The following is a 17361-nucleotide window of genomic DNA, read 5'->3' as shown; positions in this document are numbered from 1 at the left end:
AGCAATTCTCCTGCCTCAGCCTCCCAAGTAGCTGGAATCACAAGCACGTCCCACCACACCTGGCTAATTTTTGTATTTTTTGTAGACACGGGGATTCACCACGTTTGACAGGCTGTTCTTAAACTCATGACCGGAAATGATCCAGCCACCTCGGCCTCCCAAAGTACTGGGATTACAGGCATGTGCCACTGTGCCCGGCCAAGTTGGTTCATTTCTTTTAAATTGTTAATTGTGGTGAAATACACATAACATAACATTTACCATCTCAGCCATTTCTAAGTGTACAGTCCGGTGTCAAGGACAGTCACGTCGTTGTGGGGCCATCACCGCCGTCCATCTCCAGGGCTTTCATCTTGCAAAACTGAAACTCTGTCCCTGTCAAACATTAACTCCCTGTGCCCTCCCCCCAGTCCCTGGCAACCACTGTTCTACTTTCTGTTTCTATGAATTTGACTCCTCTAAGGACCTTGTATAAGCGGAATCACGCAGTCTTTGTCCTATTGTGACGGACTTGTGTCACTTAGCACAATGTCCTCAGAGATCATCCATGTTGCAGCATGTGCCAGACTTTCCTTCCTTTTCAAAGCTGAATAATATTCCATTTCAGGACAGACCGAGTTTTGTTTATACATTCACCCGTCAATGGACACCAATTGCTTCTGCCTTTTGACTATTAGGCATATTGTTGCTATGGTTCGTCTCCCCTCCCCTCCCCTCCTCTCCCCTTCCTTCCCTTCCCCTCCCCTCCCCTCCCCTCCCCTCCTCTCCCCTCCCTTCCCCTCCCCTTCCCTCCTCTTCCCTCTCTTTCCCTCCTCTCCCCTCCTCTCCTCTCCCCTCTTCACTGCCCTTCTCTCTCCCCTCTCCCATCCTCTCTCCTCCTCTCCCCTCCCCTTCCCTCTCCTTCCCTCCTCTCCCCACCTCTCTCCTTCCCTCTCCTTCCCTCCTCTCCCCTCCCCTCCCCTTCCCTCTCTTCCCCTCCCATCCCCTCCCCTCCCCTCCCCTCCCCTCCCCTCCCCTCCCCTCCTCTCCCCTCCCCTCTTCACTCCCCTTCTCTCTCCCCTCTCCCGTCCTCTCCCCTCCTCTCCTCTCCTCTTTTCTTTTTTCTTTTTTGAGGGGTGGGGGCACAGAGTCTTGTTCATCGCCCAGGCTGGCATGCAGTGGTGCAATCCCAGCTCACTGCAGCCTGGACAATCTGAGCTTAGGCAATCCTCTTCACTCAGCCTTGGGAGTGGCTGAGACAACAGGCACACACCACCTTGCCCAGCTACTTTTTTTCTATTTTTTATCGACTTTTTTTCTATTTTTTCTATTTTTTATGGGGTCTCACTGTGTTGCCCAGGCCCGTCTCCAATTCCTGGGCTCAAGCAATCCTCCCACCTCAGCCTCCCACACTGCTGGGATTGCAGGCGTGAGCCACCATGCCCAGCCTGGTTCTTTTCTTCTTAAGCCTTATTCCTCACTTGCAAAATGGTGTTTCTGTCCTCAGGTATATACGTGATTCACTTTTTCTGTTATCTACTTAACAAGGGGCTTTGTCCACAGAGTAAAATGACTAGTGTTTGCTGGGTGCCCACTGCGTGCCAGGTGAGCTTCTGCAGACTGCACCTATTTGTGCATCAAACCCTCACTACCCTGTGACGCGGGTGCCATTATTATCCCATCTTATGGAAGCAGAGAGAAATACCAGCCTTGCCTCAGGTCACAAAGCCAGGAAGTGGTAGAGCTGGGACAGCAAGTCAGGCCACTGGCTCCAAGGCCTGGCCACCGAACCACATACTCTCCATATGACAGGGCCTCTCGTATCCGAAGGACCTAGTGTGTCCTTGTGAGTTCACAGGGGAGCGTTCTCCCAGCCCACACCCCGCACCTGTGCTGCTGGCTGTCTCCACCGCTCCCAGTGCGGGAGAGTGGGCCACCCCCGGGGCGAGTTCCGGCTGCCCTGGGGAGAAGATGAGGGAGAGCAGTAGTTCCTGGAAACAAACCAACACCACCAAAACCTGGTCGGGAATGATGCGAGAACGCCTATTTCACACGTCCTCTGCGAAAAACACGTCTTGTCTAGTTGACGTGATCAGGAAGAATATCCAACGGTATCCACAGGGAATCCATTTGATTCAACACCAAGAAACAGTGCCATCCATCATTCATTTCTTTCCGTAGTCAAACGGAGGGAAGGCCGCGGAGGCCTTGCCTGAAGGGAGAAATTGCTGTCAGGTCACCACACCTCCTGTCTGTGGTTCGATTTATAGCATTTCAGGGACTATTGGAATTTCTGCCTTGAAACCATCTGGCCTAATTACTCCTGTGGCTGGCACAGGGCCTGGTATTGTTCTTGGTTTTGAGGCAAAGGTGCTGGTGGCTCCTTAAAAGAGCCCTTTCCTTGGCTGGGCGCGGCAGCTCACACCTATAATTCCAGCACTTTGGGAGGCCGAGGCGGGCGATAGCCTGAGGTCAGGAGTTGGAGACCAGCCTGACCAACATGGAGAAACCCTGTCTCTACTAAAAATACAGAATTAGCTGGGCGTGGTGGCGCACACCTGCAATCCCAGCTACTTGGGAGGCTGAGGCAGAAGAATCGCTTGAACCCAGGAAGCCGAGGTTGCAGTGAGCTGAGATCTCACCATTGCACTCTAGCCTGGGCATCAAGAGCGAAACTCCATCTCAAAACAAAACAAAGTCCTTTCCTGTGCCACCCCAAAACTGCAGCCACCTTACAGGCAGCGTCAGTGCTGGCTGGGATCATTTCAGCCAGCGCCAAGCTTGGAGAAATCAACAGATTCTTTGCATCCAGGAAACAAATAAACAAAACAAACTTCTTTGCCCCTAAGAGGGTTGGCAGGTCAGGGTGACAAGAGCGGGTAATTATGGTGATTATTTTCTGCACGGGGGAAGGGAACAAAGGGCTACAACTACCTGGTAACCGACGGCAACTCTTGTTTCTGGAGCACCTACTATGTGCCAGGCACTTACTGACTCTCTAACCTGCTTAGTAATCTCTTGGGCCCCTCATCCCTTTGGTCAGATGAGGAAACCGAGGCTTTGAAAGAGACCCGTGAGTTGCCCAAGGTCACAGAGCAAGTAAGCAGCAGAGGCAGGATTTGAACCCAGCTCTGTCTGTTTAGAGAATGACCTGCCAAGAATTTTGGAGGGGCTGAGCCAAGGATCTGGAGCTGGCGTCCATGACGCGGAGCCCAGGGACAGAATGAAGGTTGGGGATGTCCTAGTTTGGGGTCCCTAGACGCCTTTGGATGAGGATTCAGTGCAAACAGTTTATTACAGAGGTGGGGTCTGCAGAATATGACCCCCAAAGGTGTGTACCTCCTAATCCCTGGGACCAGTGACGATGTTACCTTACCTGGAAAAGGGACTCTGCTGATGGGATTAAGGCTATGGATCGTGAGATGGAGAGAGCATGTCACCCCTGCTTTATAACCTCCCTTGGCTCCCCATTGTCCCTGCAGTCCCAGGCTCACTGCTTTCCCAGCCTGCCCTTGCATCCTGACCCTATAGGCAGCCGAGCCCCTGGATGTACCACTTACACTTCTCTCAAAGGACCATGCTTGTCACACCTCTCTGCTTTTGGAAATGCTGGTCCCACTGCCCAGAATGCCCCTGCCACTCTGCTTCATGACTGTTTGCTCCAGGGTGTCTGTCCTCTTTCTGGTAGTGTACCTTGGGGTCCCCCAGGTGAGTGAGAGTCCTCTTTTCATGCTCCACAGCTAGCCCTCTTGGGCCCCCACCCCAAGGTGCTGTGCTGGACAAATCTGTGCTACCCTGCAAGCTACGGGCTCCTCTGGGGAGCAGCTGTGCCTGCCATGACTCTGCTTCCCAGGCGCCCAGCCCAGGGCCTGGCACACAGGGTGGCTCAGGGAAGGACTCGTCTGCAGAGCCGGAGTCATGGGAAAGGCATGCACTGCTGCCCGCGGCCCAGCCACTGCCCTCTCAGACCCAGCTATTTTTATTTCCTTTCCCTGCGGAGCTCAGGCCTGTGGGGCAGGTTCTCAGACCAAGCAAGTGAGACCTGCCAGATGGACTGAAGACATTTGCTGGTGCTGCCCCAGCCAGAGGCCAGCAGGAGTGCCCGTAAGGGCTCAACCTCTAGGGCACAGCCCCAGACTCAGCCAGGGAGCCAGCGACAGGCTCAGAGCCACCAGGCACTGCAGGTGCCAACGCATCCCAATGCTCAGGTCCCAGCTTTGCCATGTTCTTGCTGTATGCCTGGAAGTAAATCACATCACCTTCTTGTCTCCTTATCTTGGCACATAATAGGTGCTTATAGGTGGCCTTTTCTATGCTGGACTCTGTCGTCATCAGCTTCATAATTCTAAGCTTCAGTGACTGTGCCTGCAGTAAATGAGCAGCTTCCAGGCACTGTGCTACGTTCGCCATTTTATGAATGAGGCAGTTGAGGCTCAGAGAGGCTAAGTAACTTGGCCAAGGTCACATAGCTGGCTGGTGGCAGAGCCAGGAGTAACCCTGGGTCTTTGGACACCACAGCCCGTGCTCAGAGCCAGTCAGCTTCGTGACCGTGGCCCCTGTGATGACCCAACCCTGAGGAAGCTGCAGCCTTGCCCCATAGCCCCGCCCAGGCACCCTCCCCAGCCTGCAGCATGACGGTCGTACAGAGCTGTCTCATGAGGGCCCCTTATTTTTTGGACAAGCCATAGGGAGGAATGTGACTACTCACCTGCAAGGGACCCCACCTTCCTCCTGGAGCCACCTGGAGTCATCATACCAGGCAGCTCATCCCTGCCTGGTGACCCAATGTACACAGAGGGTGGAGCCTGGTCCTAAGTCACACAGCATGGGAGTGACACAGCCAGAACCAGAACGCATGTCAGCCCTTCCCTGCCCTGCCCTGCCCTGCCCTGCCCTGCCCTGCCCTGCCATACAAGAAAGGTGGCCTGTCTGTATGTTGTCAGAGAACCCCAAAGCATTGCAGCGATTCCAGCTCCCACATCTACAGCTTGTTCATCTCTATGATTCCATCCCCACCACTGCAACCCCAGGATCCTAGGGCGAGGTCTGGAACAAGGTTGGACAAATATGTGAAGGAATTCTTCAGCTCCTCTGACAGTGGGTTATCAGAGCATTGAATCTGGACTCATAAAATAAGGATGTTCAGTGTGTCTAAGTTCTGTGACACCTTGAGGTCCCTCATGAATGGGAGGCTCCGCAGTGAGAATCAGGCTTCTTTGAATTCGGGTTGTCACACGTACCAGCTGTGGGACACCAGACAAGTTGCTTAAGCTCTCTGAGCCTGTTACCTCATCTGTAAGCTGATTCTTTCCTGGAGGAGGGCGAAGGTGATACAACTGAAGGAATAAAACCTCCCGTACAGGTCGTAGGATGCATGAACTCAGAGGTAAAAGCAGCTGCAGGTAAGGATGAAATCACAGCAACCCTAAAACACACCAGGACCTTTTCTGTACAGATATTGTGCAGGCTTGTTCTGAAGCCAGACCACCTGGGTTCAAGGCCTGGCTCAGTCACTCGCTAGCTGTGTGACCTAAGGCACATCCGTTGAACGCTCTGGTCCTCAGTTTCCTTACCTGTAAAACGGAGGTGATGATATGAGCTACGTCATGGGGTTGTGACGAGAATGAAATGAGCCTCTCCATGTAAAGTGATTAGTGAAGTGCAGGACCTGTCAGCTGTCAGCGACATCATAACGCTAAGAAGAGACAGATCCAGAGAGAAGCGGCTCAGCCACAGTGACGCTGCTGAACTCCACACTTCGTCCACCGTCACACATAAACCCACCAGCTGTGGTTTGAGACCAGCCATCTGCGGAGAGTGAGCCAGGCTGAGCATGGGCTCCCGAGACAGCTGGCATGTTGGGGTTCCCATTCCTGAGCCAGGCCGAGCATGGGCTCCCAAGACAGCTGGCATGTTGGGGTTCCCATCCCTGAGCCAGGCCAGGCCTGGGGATCTGTTATCAGCACCACAGTCAGTGCCTCAAAAGGGGTGTGCTCCTACTGGTCCGTACTGGCTGCAGCTGCTTTTGCCCATGCTGGGTAGCAAGCAGAGGGAGGCCTGGGAAGAGAGTGGGGGTGGGGAGAGGAAGGGGAGCACACAGCGAGGCAGCGGCTGCTCAGGAGGGCATCCCCACGACCGCAGCTGCACCCAGGTATGGGCCCCATCCTGTTAGAGGTTCAGCCTCCAAGAGGGCCCCCCCCAATACCCTGCTCTGGATGGCCAAGTCCCTTGCCTAAAATCATCTAGAACCTCATGACCAGTTCTAGATGCCAGGGGTTGTTGGTTTACACCAAGCCATGAATCCGTTCAGCAGAGAAGAATAGTGACGTCCACAGTCAGCCTTCCCCAGGACAGAATCCAATTCTGGTTAAGAGTTTGGGAACGGGTTTCTGAGCCCCTCTGAAATTACGATCACTTTTGAAGGCTTGGAGCAAACTTCTGCAAGGGGTTTCTGTCATACGGTTCAAAGAATGAGGATTTTGATCCAGATGCACCTGCCTCTATCACTTACTGTTTGTGTGCCCTTGGACCAATAACCACCTCAGTCTCCTCATCTGTCAAATGGGCATAATAACAGTTCCTCCTCATATCTGTGCTAAGTGAGATAGAGCATGCAAAGCCCTTCCTCCCAGAAAATTCTCTTCCCTGAAAGAATGGGCAGCAGATCAGTAATTCTTCAGGCATCTGTGTGTGGGCTGGGAGCACTTCTTCTAGTGTCAGGCTTGAAGTGGGGGCCCGCTGGCCGTCACTTGCTACTGGTGCTCAGCAGCAAGACGAGAGCGATTTCCTGGGAAGCTAAAGCGTCACTGGAGCTTTGCCAGATGAGTAGGTCTGTCCTGTTTTGGCATGGCTTCAGCATCCAGCAGGTACCGGGTTCTGTGTGACCCTCCCTGTCACTAAAGCTGTGACAGCTGAAGTGATCTTTGCACCGTGGAGCAGGCAGGCCATGGAGGATGGAGGGAGCAGGTCAGGCACTCAACAGGTGCCCTGGGAGTCAGAGCTAAATTCAAGTGCTGACTCCACTATGTGACGTTGGGCAAGACTTATTCTCCCTGAGCCTGCTTCCTCTTTTGGAAAACAGTGTGACTCATGGCCCTGGAAAAGTTCATCGGAGTCTGCGACCAGCTTGACAGAGGACCCAGCATTTTCCTCCCATCCCAGAGGACAGGGGGCCCTTTCCCACCCAGCTCTGGGTACCAGGGCCACTGGACCACTGAGGATGGAAGCCCTTGACACCTTAAGGTCCCTCATGAATGGGAGGCTCTGGAGAGGCCCCCTGGGTGGCAGGCTGAGCACCTGGGTAGTGGCAGAGCTCTGGAGGGGCCCCCTGGGTGGCAGGCTGAGCACCAGGACAATGTCTTGAGTGTGTGAGCTGAGGGTGAACTTGGGCACCATAGCCTGAGCCTGCATCCCTGCCCCAGCTAGCTCCTTCTCCCTCAACAGAGGGTCTTGTAGAAGGCAGGCTGGGTCTCTCCAAGGGCGGGGGCATGAGGATGGGGAGACTGACAAGCTCAGGGTCTTAAAAGGAGAAGCTGGAAGCCTCTGATGGGCCCAGGGTCATCTCAGAGAGGAGGCCAGGGGCAGGAACAGTCCCTTAAAACCCTGAACTGAGGACTCTGCTCATATTTGTTCCTTGTTAGCTGTGCCTGTGTCCCTTTAGAATAAACAGGGTGGTTGTCCTTATGGGAGGGGGAAGGGGAGCTGGTGCGGTAATGGGGGCAGGGACTCCCGGGAGGACAGGGCAGCTGGCTGGCTAAGGAGGAAAGGAGGGGGCCCCCGTCCAGGTCCCCGGCAGGCACAGGAGGTCAGAATGCCAGTTGGGCCCTGAGAAGTGCTCCACAGCCAAACACTTGCCAGTGACCTGCAGTCCCCTGGGGCCTCTCACGAGCCCCCTGCTCTGGTGCCATGAAGCTGAGCCCATCTGGACCTCTCAGGGGATTCCAGTGCCATGACTGACCGGATGAGTTGCCCGCCCCCCCCAGCTCTGGGTACCACCCAGGCTCATGAGGGGGAAGGGAATAGGGATGCACCCATCACCCGTTGGCAAGCTTCCTGGCCTGGGCAGGCGGCAGAAGGGCTGGCCACCCTCTAACTGTCATTCCAAAGACAGTGTGCTTAGCTCTGGGGAGAATTATCCAGCAGGGACCTCAAAGAGACAGGGAAAGAATCTCACCTGAGAGTAATGTGCCTGATGATTTTGTCTATCGACTTGGCCAGGCTCCAGCCCCATTTAGGCAATCAAACTCTAACCCAGGTGTCTTGCTGTGACGGTGTTTTGTAGCTGTGGTTAACATCTACCATCAGCTGACTTTAAGGGAAGGAATTACCCTTGATGTGGGTGAGCCTGAGCCAGGCAGCTGAAGGCCTTCAGAGCAAAACTGAGGTTTCTTTGAAAAAGAAAAGAAATTCTGCCGACGGTGAAGCAACAGCTCCTGCCCTAGCGTTTCCAGCTTGCAGGCCACCCCTCGCCCCTGCAGATTTCATACCTACCCAGCCAGACCCCACAATTGTGTGAGCCAATTCCTTGAAATTAATCTGTTCTTCTGATAGGACCCTGCTGACACCAGGAAGAAGCAGACGTCCATACCTCTCGCATGCATTCCTTCTCTGGGTGCTGACCTGGAGCCTGTGTTGTCCCAGACTCTGTGCTCGACCCTAGGACTGTCACAGACACCTTGCAGAGCTGTGGGAAACACTGGTGTTGAAAATCTGCCTGTAAATGGGGATTCATGCATTCGTGGTGTACTATAACTTGGATTATAGTACACTGATTCATGGGAGCCGATCATGAACTGTTCTTCCTGACTCCACGTTCAATGATGTCCTATCGGCAGCTTGAAATCAGCTGTGGTGGGAGTAGTTACACCATGGAAATTGGCAAACAGCAAATCAGTGCTTCGCCCCACAATGGCAGCACACCATTGGCTATGAGAATATAGCAAGGAATCTACTCAGACTGGGGGAGCCAGAGAAGGGCTTCTGAGTGAGGCCCAAAGGCTAACCGGGACCAGGCACAGTGGCTCATGCCTGTAATCCCAGCATTTTGGGAAGACAAGGTGAGGGAATTGCATAAGGCCAGGAGTTCAAGACCAGCTTGGGAAACAGCGAGAGGTCTCTATTTAAAAAACAAAAATAAACGTTAGCTGGGTGTGGTGAATTGTATTTGTAGTCCCAGCTACTCGGGAGGCTGAGGTGGGAGGATTGCTTGAGCCCAGGAGTGCCAGGCTGCAGTGGGCCGTGATTGGGCCACTGTACTCCAGCCTAGGTGACAGAGTGAGACCCTGCCTCAAGAAAAAGCACAGAATAACCAGGCCTTAGGTAGATGGGGAGAAAAGGGAAAGGCAGCCAGGCAGAGAGAACAGCGTGTGGGGAGGCCCAAAGGAGAAAAGGGGCCCTGTTGTTTTGCCACCATCTCACTTGTCTGGGTTTCTCATCCAATCAGGGGCTCTTGAAGGGGAACATGTGTCTTGTTCATCTCTGTCTGCTGTGCCCAGCACCCAACTGGGGCCTCATGGAGGGGGACAGTATCTTTCTGTCTGCTGAGTGCAGCATCTGGCTGGGGGCTCGTGGAGGGGATCTCTGTGTCTGCTGTGCCCAGCACAGTCACTCTGTGAGCTCTGTGACCTCGGGCTCATCACAGGTGAGTTTTCTTATCTGGAAAGTGGAGAGAGTAGGAGAAGGGAAGGAAGGGAAGGGAGTCCTGGAAGGTCAAGGTAGGGAGTGCAGATTCTTTTCTAAGTTCAGGAGGAAGCTGGAAGGCAAAGACAGGAGTGGATTACTATTCTATAACATCAGGCTGCTGTGAGGGGAGTGGCAGCACGATGGCAGCTAAGACGTGGGTACAGTGTCCCAGGTGGGAGGAGAGGGTGTCCTGGGCCAGACTGCCGGTGACAGGAGTGAACAGAAGTGGGTGAATTAGAGGTAAAACTCGTGGGGTTTGCAGATGAGGAAGAGGGCAGTGGAGGATGACACCCATGTTTCTGGTATAAGAAATTGAAGCATATTGACAGATGGGGAGGAAGCTGGGGGATAGGTGTCAGAGGATAGCTCTGAATGGGATATGAAAGTCTAAATGCACTTCTGCTTGTCTCTACCAGACATCCTTGAGCTACTGATCACTGGATTAGGATCAGGAACAACTAACCTACCTCTTTCCTCTGGCCTCTAACATGGAGATCACCTCATAGCCCAAGATAACTGCTGGAGCACCAACCATCATATCTTCATCCCAGGTGGAATGCAGGAGAAAGAAGAAATGGGTAAAAAGAGCTTTCATCAGTCGTGTCCTCATTGAGCTTTTCACAAGGCACCCTCATCAATGTCTCCCATGTCTCATTGATTAGAACACAGTCACATGCCACATCTGGCTGCAGGGGAGACTGGGAAATAGAGTCTTCGGCCAGACACACTTTTGCCCAGAATAAAAGCAAGGTTTCACTGGAAGGGAAGGAGGGAGAAACAGCATGGCGGCCGCAGTCTCTGGTACAGCGTCTCTTACTGTTCTCTTCTCCACTTCCCAATCTCCCACACCCCTCTGTGTTGTATACAACGAAATTCAGAGTCCTTGATATGACCTTCAGGCCCTTGGCTCTGACCTCCACTGCCCGAGCCAACATCCCCCAGGCTTCCCTCTCCTTTATGCTTGTATTCAGCCCAGACATGATTCCCCCTGGGTGAAAGCCGCATAGAGTCACTCCGCGTCTCCTCTGCCAAGACGTTCGGAAGGAATAGTTGCTGTGGTGCTTTCCAGAGCCGTGCGTGATCCTGGGAGTTACTAGCAACACTTAGAAACCAGTTTTGTTCATTGCAGTGCAGTTGCCACCAAGGGCCTCCTCCTGCAGAGCCAGGCAGCGCCGAGTGGTTGTGGCAGGCCTCGCTAAGCCACGATCCCTGGCAGGGAGGAGCTGCTGGCTGCACGGTCCCGGGTCAGAGAACGGAGTGAGTACATGTTGGTGGCAGATAGTCCTAGGAAGCAAATGAAAAGGAATGTGTTGAGGTTTTTTTGTTTGTTTGTTTTGTTTTTATTTATTTTGAGACAGGGTCTCACTGTTTTGCTCAGGCTGGGTAGGGTGTTGGCTCACTGCAGCCTCCACTTCCTGGGCTCAGGCAATTCTCCCACCTCAGCCTCCCAAGTAACTGGGACCACAGGTGCATGCCACCATGTCTAACTTATTTGTTGATGTGTTTCTTTATTTAAGAAATGGGGTCTCACTTTGTTGCCCGGGCTCATCTTGAACTCCTGGGCTCAAGCGATCCTCCAGCCTCAGCCTCCTAAAGTGCTGGGATTGCAGATGTTAGCCACCACACCTGGCCGAAAAGGAATGTTGTGAAGGTTGATATAACCAAGGCAGGCCATAGGAACAGGGAGGTCGGGCACAGGCAGAGAGCCCTGGGGAGCCAGCTGGGGCTTGCTTAGCTGTCCTCAGGCCCTCATCCCCATTTCATGGGTGGGGATGATGCAGTCCAGAGAGAATCAGAGGGAGGGGACTGATGACCAAGTGCCCCTGTCTACCGGACACTGTGAGCAGAGGCTTCTAGGCCCATGGAGCTCTAGGAGGTTAGGTGATTATTCCATTTTATGAATGGAGAAACTGAGGCTCAGAAAAAAAATTAAACCTGTGTGAGACCACAGGGCTGACTCCTCTTTTTTCCAACACTTCATTTCCTATTGTCTCATTGCCTCTTATTTTTGTCCACGTGTCCTTCCTTCCTCTTCCCACCCCCACCACCTCTCTCCTCTCTCCTCTCCCTCTCTCTCTCTCTCTCTCTCTCTCTCTCTCTCTAATTACATGGTGTAAAATGCAGTTGAATCAAATGTGTTCACTCTTGTGACCACCACTCCAATCTAGACATAGAGCATTCCCACGCCCAGAGCGCTCCCTCACACCGCGTCGCAGCCGACCCTCCGAAAGCGGAGGTCCTGTTTGGATTCCTAACCTCACGGATTTGTTTTTGGCCGTTTCTGGGTTTTTGCTGTTTGTTTGTTTGTTTTGAGACAGAGTCTCACTCTGTTGCCCAGACTGGAATGCAATGGCTTGATCTCGGCTCACTGCAACTTTTGCCTCCAGGGTTCAAGAGATTCTCCTGCCTCAGCCTCCTGTGTAGCTGGGATTACAGGTGCCTGCTGCCAGGCCTGACTAATCTTTGTATTTTTAGTAGAGATGGGGTTTCGTCATGTTGGCCAGGGTAGTCTCAAACCCCTGAACTCAAGTGACTCGTGCACCTCAGCCTCCAAAGTGCTGAGATTACAGGCGTGAGCCACCGCACCAGGCCTGGTTCTGAACATATATGTGGATTCAGGCTGGCTCTTTTTTTTGTTTGTTTAACTACAAAATGGGTGGAGAACAGAGGCGCATAGAGGCAGTGGGCTAGGCAGGTCTCCTGGCTATAGGACAGCATTTCTGTGCCGTGTCCCCTGTCCTCGTGGCACTCTGGCTCACCAGCCCTGCCTCCTACCTCTGTGCAGGTCACTGACACACTTTCTCTCTGCAAAGCCTTCCCGGGCCCACAGGCTGTGCGCTTCCTTCCCTGGAACTTTCCTTCACAGCCTTCAGCGCGACTGTGATGAAATCACTGTTCATGTGGTTATGTCTTCAACACCTGCGTCCCCACCGCAGGCCGGCTCCCAGGGCCAGGCCTGGTGTGACGTTCGCTTCACATACCCAGGCGTCACTTGCCCCAGTGCTCCTGTGTGCTCAGGAGAGATCTGTTAAGCACAGGATTTGGGGAGAAGTGCGTATGGATATCTGAGCAAGCGTTGTGCTTGTGGGAGAGAGGAAAAGGGACTGTGGTGAAGGGTGTAGGCCAAGGGACACAAAGGAACAAGGGCAGCCACGTGCAGCTGGCCTGGGATGGTCAGGGGCTGAGACCCAGGTTGGGGAGATGGCGCCTGGCCCTAGTCACTTGCTCTGCCTGCACGTGCCCTCACTATCTTGTATGGGTACCTTGGGAGGAAGGGACCTCCATCATCTCCTCTTAGAGAAACTAGAGAGGTGTTTCAGTCCATTCAGGCTGTTAACAGAAGACCACAGACTCAGACAGCAGAAGTTTATGCCTCAGAATTCTGGACCCTGGAAGTCCAAAATCAAGGTGCTGGCAATTTTGGTGTCTACTGAGGCCCCAAGTCCTGGTTCACAGAGGGGCCTTCCTGTTGGGTCCTCCTCATCCGGGAGAAGGCGCAAGGGAATGTTTTGGTATCTGTTTTATGACGGCACCAATCCCATTCATGAGGCTTCGCCTCTTATGACCAAATGACCTCCCAAAGACCCCACCTCCTAACACCATCATCTTGGGAGTTAAGATTCCAACAAAAGAATTTTGGGGAACACACACATCCACACCATAGCAAGAGGCTATGCAGCTTCCCCCAGCCCACACGAGGCAAGCTGCCCCGGCATTTTTCAGTTGAAGCAGTCACAAGCCCGCCTGGTCCAGAGGCAGGGACCCAGAACCCACATCTCACGGCAACAAGTATGGAGGATTCAGGGCCATGCTTTAAAACCACTGGAGCACATCAGAGCAGTGAAAAAATACCTGACATGCATTGAGTGCTTACTCAGAGCCAGGCGCTGTGGGTAACTTGATGTAAAAGATACATTTATAGTTAACATTTACATAAATGGACGTAAAAGCGAGACTGTGCACGTAAATGTCTCAGAGGCTGTGCCTGCTCTACTAGACAGGCTGGTCACAGAGCCATCATGGTTTGGGAGCCCGCTTCATCCCTGCACCCACCCTCCCTGTGCTCGGCCCACCCCTCGAAGCTGGCCGGTTGCTGGCCACTTCCACCTGCATCAGGCCTCAGGGCTGCTCTGTTCCAGATGGCCCCTGAGGGCTGTGAGGCTCCTCTGCCTGCCTCCCCAGTGGCTGCCAGGCCGAGGCCCCCAGCTCAGCCTCAGGAAGCCTGCGAAGGCAGTCAGTGCGTTTCTGCAGCAGGAAATGCGGCCAGTGCAGAAATGTGCAGCCTCAGCACACCCTCGGCGCCCTAAGGTGGGGGAGAAGAGGGACGTGGTGATCGTCCCGGCTGCACAGTGACAGCAGATAACCACCATCGCCCTGGGGAACAGAGGCTCCTTTGTCCTCCACCTGCTGGCACTGGTGACTCGGAGTTCCTTCAGCGGCCAGCAGGCCAGAGGGGAACAGTTTCCCTGCTCTGTTGCGGGTGGGGGGGTGAAAGAATGGGAGGGTGGGATGTTAAGGGCCATGTGGAGGTTACTTTATAAGATCCCCATCCACAGACAGTTGAGAGACAAGATAGAGCCATTGGCATCTGGGACAGGAAGGGTTGTGGATGGAGAAGCGCACGTAGGGATACTGGGCGTCCTTCAGTCCAGCCCTCTCCTTCTCCAGATGGGAAAGCCGAAGTCAGGAGACAAAAGAACTCTTCCGAGGTCACACACACAAGCCCAGGCTGGCACGCGTTGGTCTGGCCTGCACCCAGGACCCTGCACTGTTTTGAACTGTCTTCCATGTTGCAGGCCCACCAGTTTGAGGCCCAAAGCAGAAAGTGATAGGGTCAGGGGAATGTGGCTGAAAATGCAGAGCATGGAGTAGCTTTTCTGGACTAGCCCCCTGGGTACTTAACGAATTCTAACCACCAGCATGCGATGGACAGATGCGCTCTCGCCCGGTTCTACAGAGGCAGAGAGAGGGTAGCTGAGGCCACTCACATGCAGTGTGGGTGTGGCTGGTGTGCGATGTCAGGTGGGGGTTGGGGCCAGCAGAAGGTGGGGCTGGAGGGCCAGGGGAGACCGGAGAGCACCGCGCTTGGAATGCCCAGCCTGGGTGGAACCATGGACGGCTTTGAGCAGAGGAGGCTCAAGGTCAGGCTTGGGAAAGGCTCCTCGGCATCTGGGGGATGAGGCGGCAGGAATAAGCTGAGGACCTGCTAGGAGGCAGGTGTCAAGGCCCAGGAGGGCTGCGATGAGGTCTTAGCCAGGCCTGTATGTATGGCAATAGTGATAGGGGACTGACCCCTGGATGACCAGAAGGTGGACATGTCAGCACTTGGTGATTGCTTGTCAAAACAAAGTCCTCACTACAATAGATCTGAATTCAGAACGTTCCAACAGGAGGCCAGACCCCTTCTCCAACACCAGGGCTGCTCCCAATAGGAGTGAAAAACACGGGAAGACCCATCTCCGTGCCCGGATGAAATGAGCTCTGCCAGTCCCCGTGCCTTGGGTTAAGGGACCTTGGTGCCTTGATTAAGGGACAGCTTCGGCCGGGCGCGGTGGCTCAAGCCTGTAATCCCAGCACTTTGGGAGGCCGAGGCGGGTGGATCACGAGGTCAAGAGATCGAGACTATCTTGGTCAACATGGTGAAACCCCGTCTCTACTAAAAATATAAAAAAAAATTAGCTGGGCATGGTGGCGCGTGCCTGTAATCCCAGCTACTCAGGAGGCTGAGGCAGGAGAATTGCCTGAACCCAGGAGGCGGAGGTTGCGGTGAGCCGAGATCACGCCATTGCACTCCAGCCTGGGTAACAAGAGCGAAACTCCGTCTCAAAAAAAAAAGAAAAAAAAGGGACAGCTTCTAGGTTTCTAGCAGAAGGCAGTGCCCTCACTGAGAGGGGAGCCCGGGAGGTGGAGCAGGATGGGACCAGCCAGGCTGTGTGTAAGGTGCACGGAGATGTCCAGGAGAAGCCACCGAGGCTCTGGGCATAGCAGAAAGGTCTGGGCCAGCGGGAGACGCCTGGGAGGCCTCAGCCATCCCCGCTCCTCCCCAGCTGAGGATGTTTTCAGGTAGGCTCTGCTTTCCTTGGGCAAGTGGCATGGTGGTCCCTCCAGTTCTGAGAGTGCCCCAAGGCAGCAGTCTTCATGGGGCAGTATGTATTCCGGGCATCTGCACAGACTTTCCAAGTGGCACGTGGGCATGGGGAGTTTAGGGAACTTGATTTTCAGCTCTCCCTGTTGCGTGAGAGGTCAGTGTTTTCTCCTCGGCTCCACATCCATGCCCTGCTTCTCCTACTATGCAGGAGAAACGCCCTGGATTGGAACCCAAGCCACAGGGACTGCAGAGCTCATTTCATCCGGGCACGGAGATGGGTCTTCCCGTCTTTTTTATTCCTACTAGAAGCAGCCCTGGTGTTGGAGAAGGGATCTGGCCTCCTGTTGGAATGTTCTGAATTCAGATCTATTGTAGAATAGGGCAGGAGTGAGGACGTGTTGTTTTGTTTTGTTTTTTGTTTGCTTTGAATGAACACAACTCTTTTGCCTTCTGTTTTCAGAGCAAGAGTCTTGTAAGACCAAAGGCTTCTTCGACTGCCCACACATCCGCCATTCACCTGGAGTTCAAAAGTGGGGGTGATGGTCAAGGAGATGGATATTGTGCCCTTAATTTGAACTGAAAGATGAAGACACCCTTTCCTTTTGGGGAAAAGGTGTCTGATCGGCTTATTGGAGCAACAATGAGGGCTGGCTGGCTTTGCCAACTGCTTATATGGTGGATATTTCCCATAAATCAGATGAATTGAGTCTATAGCTCCAAAGTTTTGTCAAAAATATGGCCGGGCATGGTGCCTCATGCCTGTAATCTCAACACTTTGGGAGGCTGAGGTGGACGGATCAACTGAAGTCAAGAGTTCAAGACCAGCCTGGCATGATGGCACATGCCTATAATCCCAGCTACTCAGGAGGCTGAGGCAGGAGAATCGCCTGAACCCAGGAGGAAGAGGTTACAGCGAGCCAAGATTGCGCCACTGCACTCCAGCCTGGGTGACAAAGCAAGACTCTCTCTCTCTCTCTCTCTCTCTGTGTGTGTGTGTGTGTGTGTGTGTGTGTGTGTGTGTGTGTATGAATCATATGACAAGAGCTTTTAACAATAGTTTGGGGGAAAGGTGTATTGAAATTAACAGCATTAAATTTTTCCAATTCTTTCTGCAAATGTCTGGTTAAACAAGGTGCCTTTATTTAAGTGCAAGAGCGACCGGTATAATCACCAGCTCCTGGGTGACTTTTGGAAAACTCTTTTTTGTGCACTGTTATGCTGGACCCCTGTTGACTAGAGCAGGGACGGCACCATGTTCCAGCGGCTGGAGAATGAGGCATGGAGTTGATTGAGGGGACTTACAGACAGGGTGGTCCAGTGGTACTTGGCTGGGCAGGAGAGCCACAGCTGCTGTAAAAAGGATGCAGCTTATGTAGCCTTTTCCCTTGGCACCCTACCTCCCCCCAGCAGCCTCCCGTGGCAACCTTCATCTGACCCAAAACGAAGGGCCTCCATCTCCTGCACAGCCTGAGTTCCATGGGATGAGCTTGGGGCTCAGATGTTCCTCAGGTAAGGACTGAGTCTCTGGGCTGGCCACTCCCAGATTCTTTTTTTTTTTTTTTTGAGACAGAGTTTCGCTCTTGTTACCCAGGCTGGAGTGCAATGGCACGATC

At 53.5% G+C, this 17361-nt stretch overlaps 1 long non-coding RNA gene across 2 annotated transcripts; it reads left to right on the top strand.

Moving 5' to 3' along the window:
* The first annotated feature begins 9179 nt into the window (after window positions 1–9179).
* Window positions 9180–16854, top strand: LOC118152113 (uncharacterized). 2 transcript variants are annotated; one of them, XR_004740465.3, is made up of 3 exons: window positions 9180–9619; window positions 10077–10917; window positions 16209–16854. It is a non-coding gene; the product is annotated as an uncharacterized LOC118152113 (long non-coding RNA). The 2 variants fall into 2 exon arrangements; XR_013533211.1 differs by lacking the exon at window positions 16209–16854 and having other exon boundaries at window positions 10077–11610.
* The last annotated feature ends 507 nt before the right edge of the window (window positions 16855–17361 follow it).

The sequence above is a fragment of the Callithrix jacchus genome, chromosome 3, assembly GCF_049354715.1.
Source record: "Callithrix jacchus isolate 240 chromosome 3, calJac240_pri, whole genome shotgun sequence".
In the NCBI taxonomy this organism is placed as follows: domain Eukaryota; kingdom Metazoa; phylum Chordata; class Mammalia; order Primates; family Cebidae; genus Callithrix; species Callithrix jacchus.
Note: the sequence above shows the minus strand (reverse complement) of the source record. Positions and strands in the feature narration are given on the sequence as shown.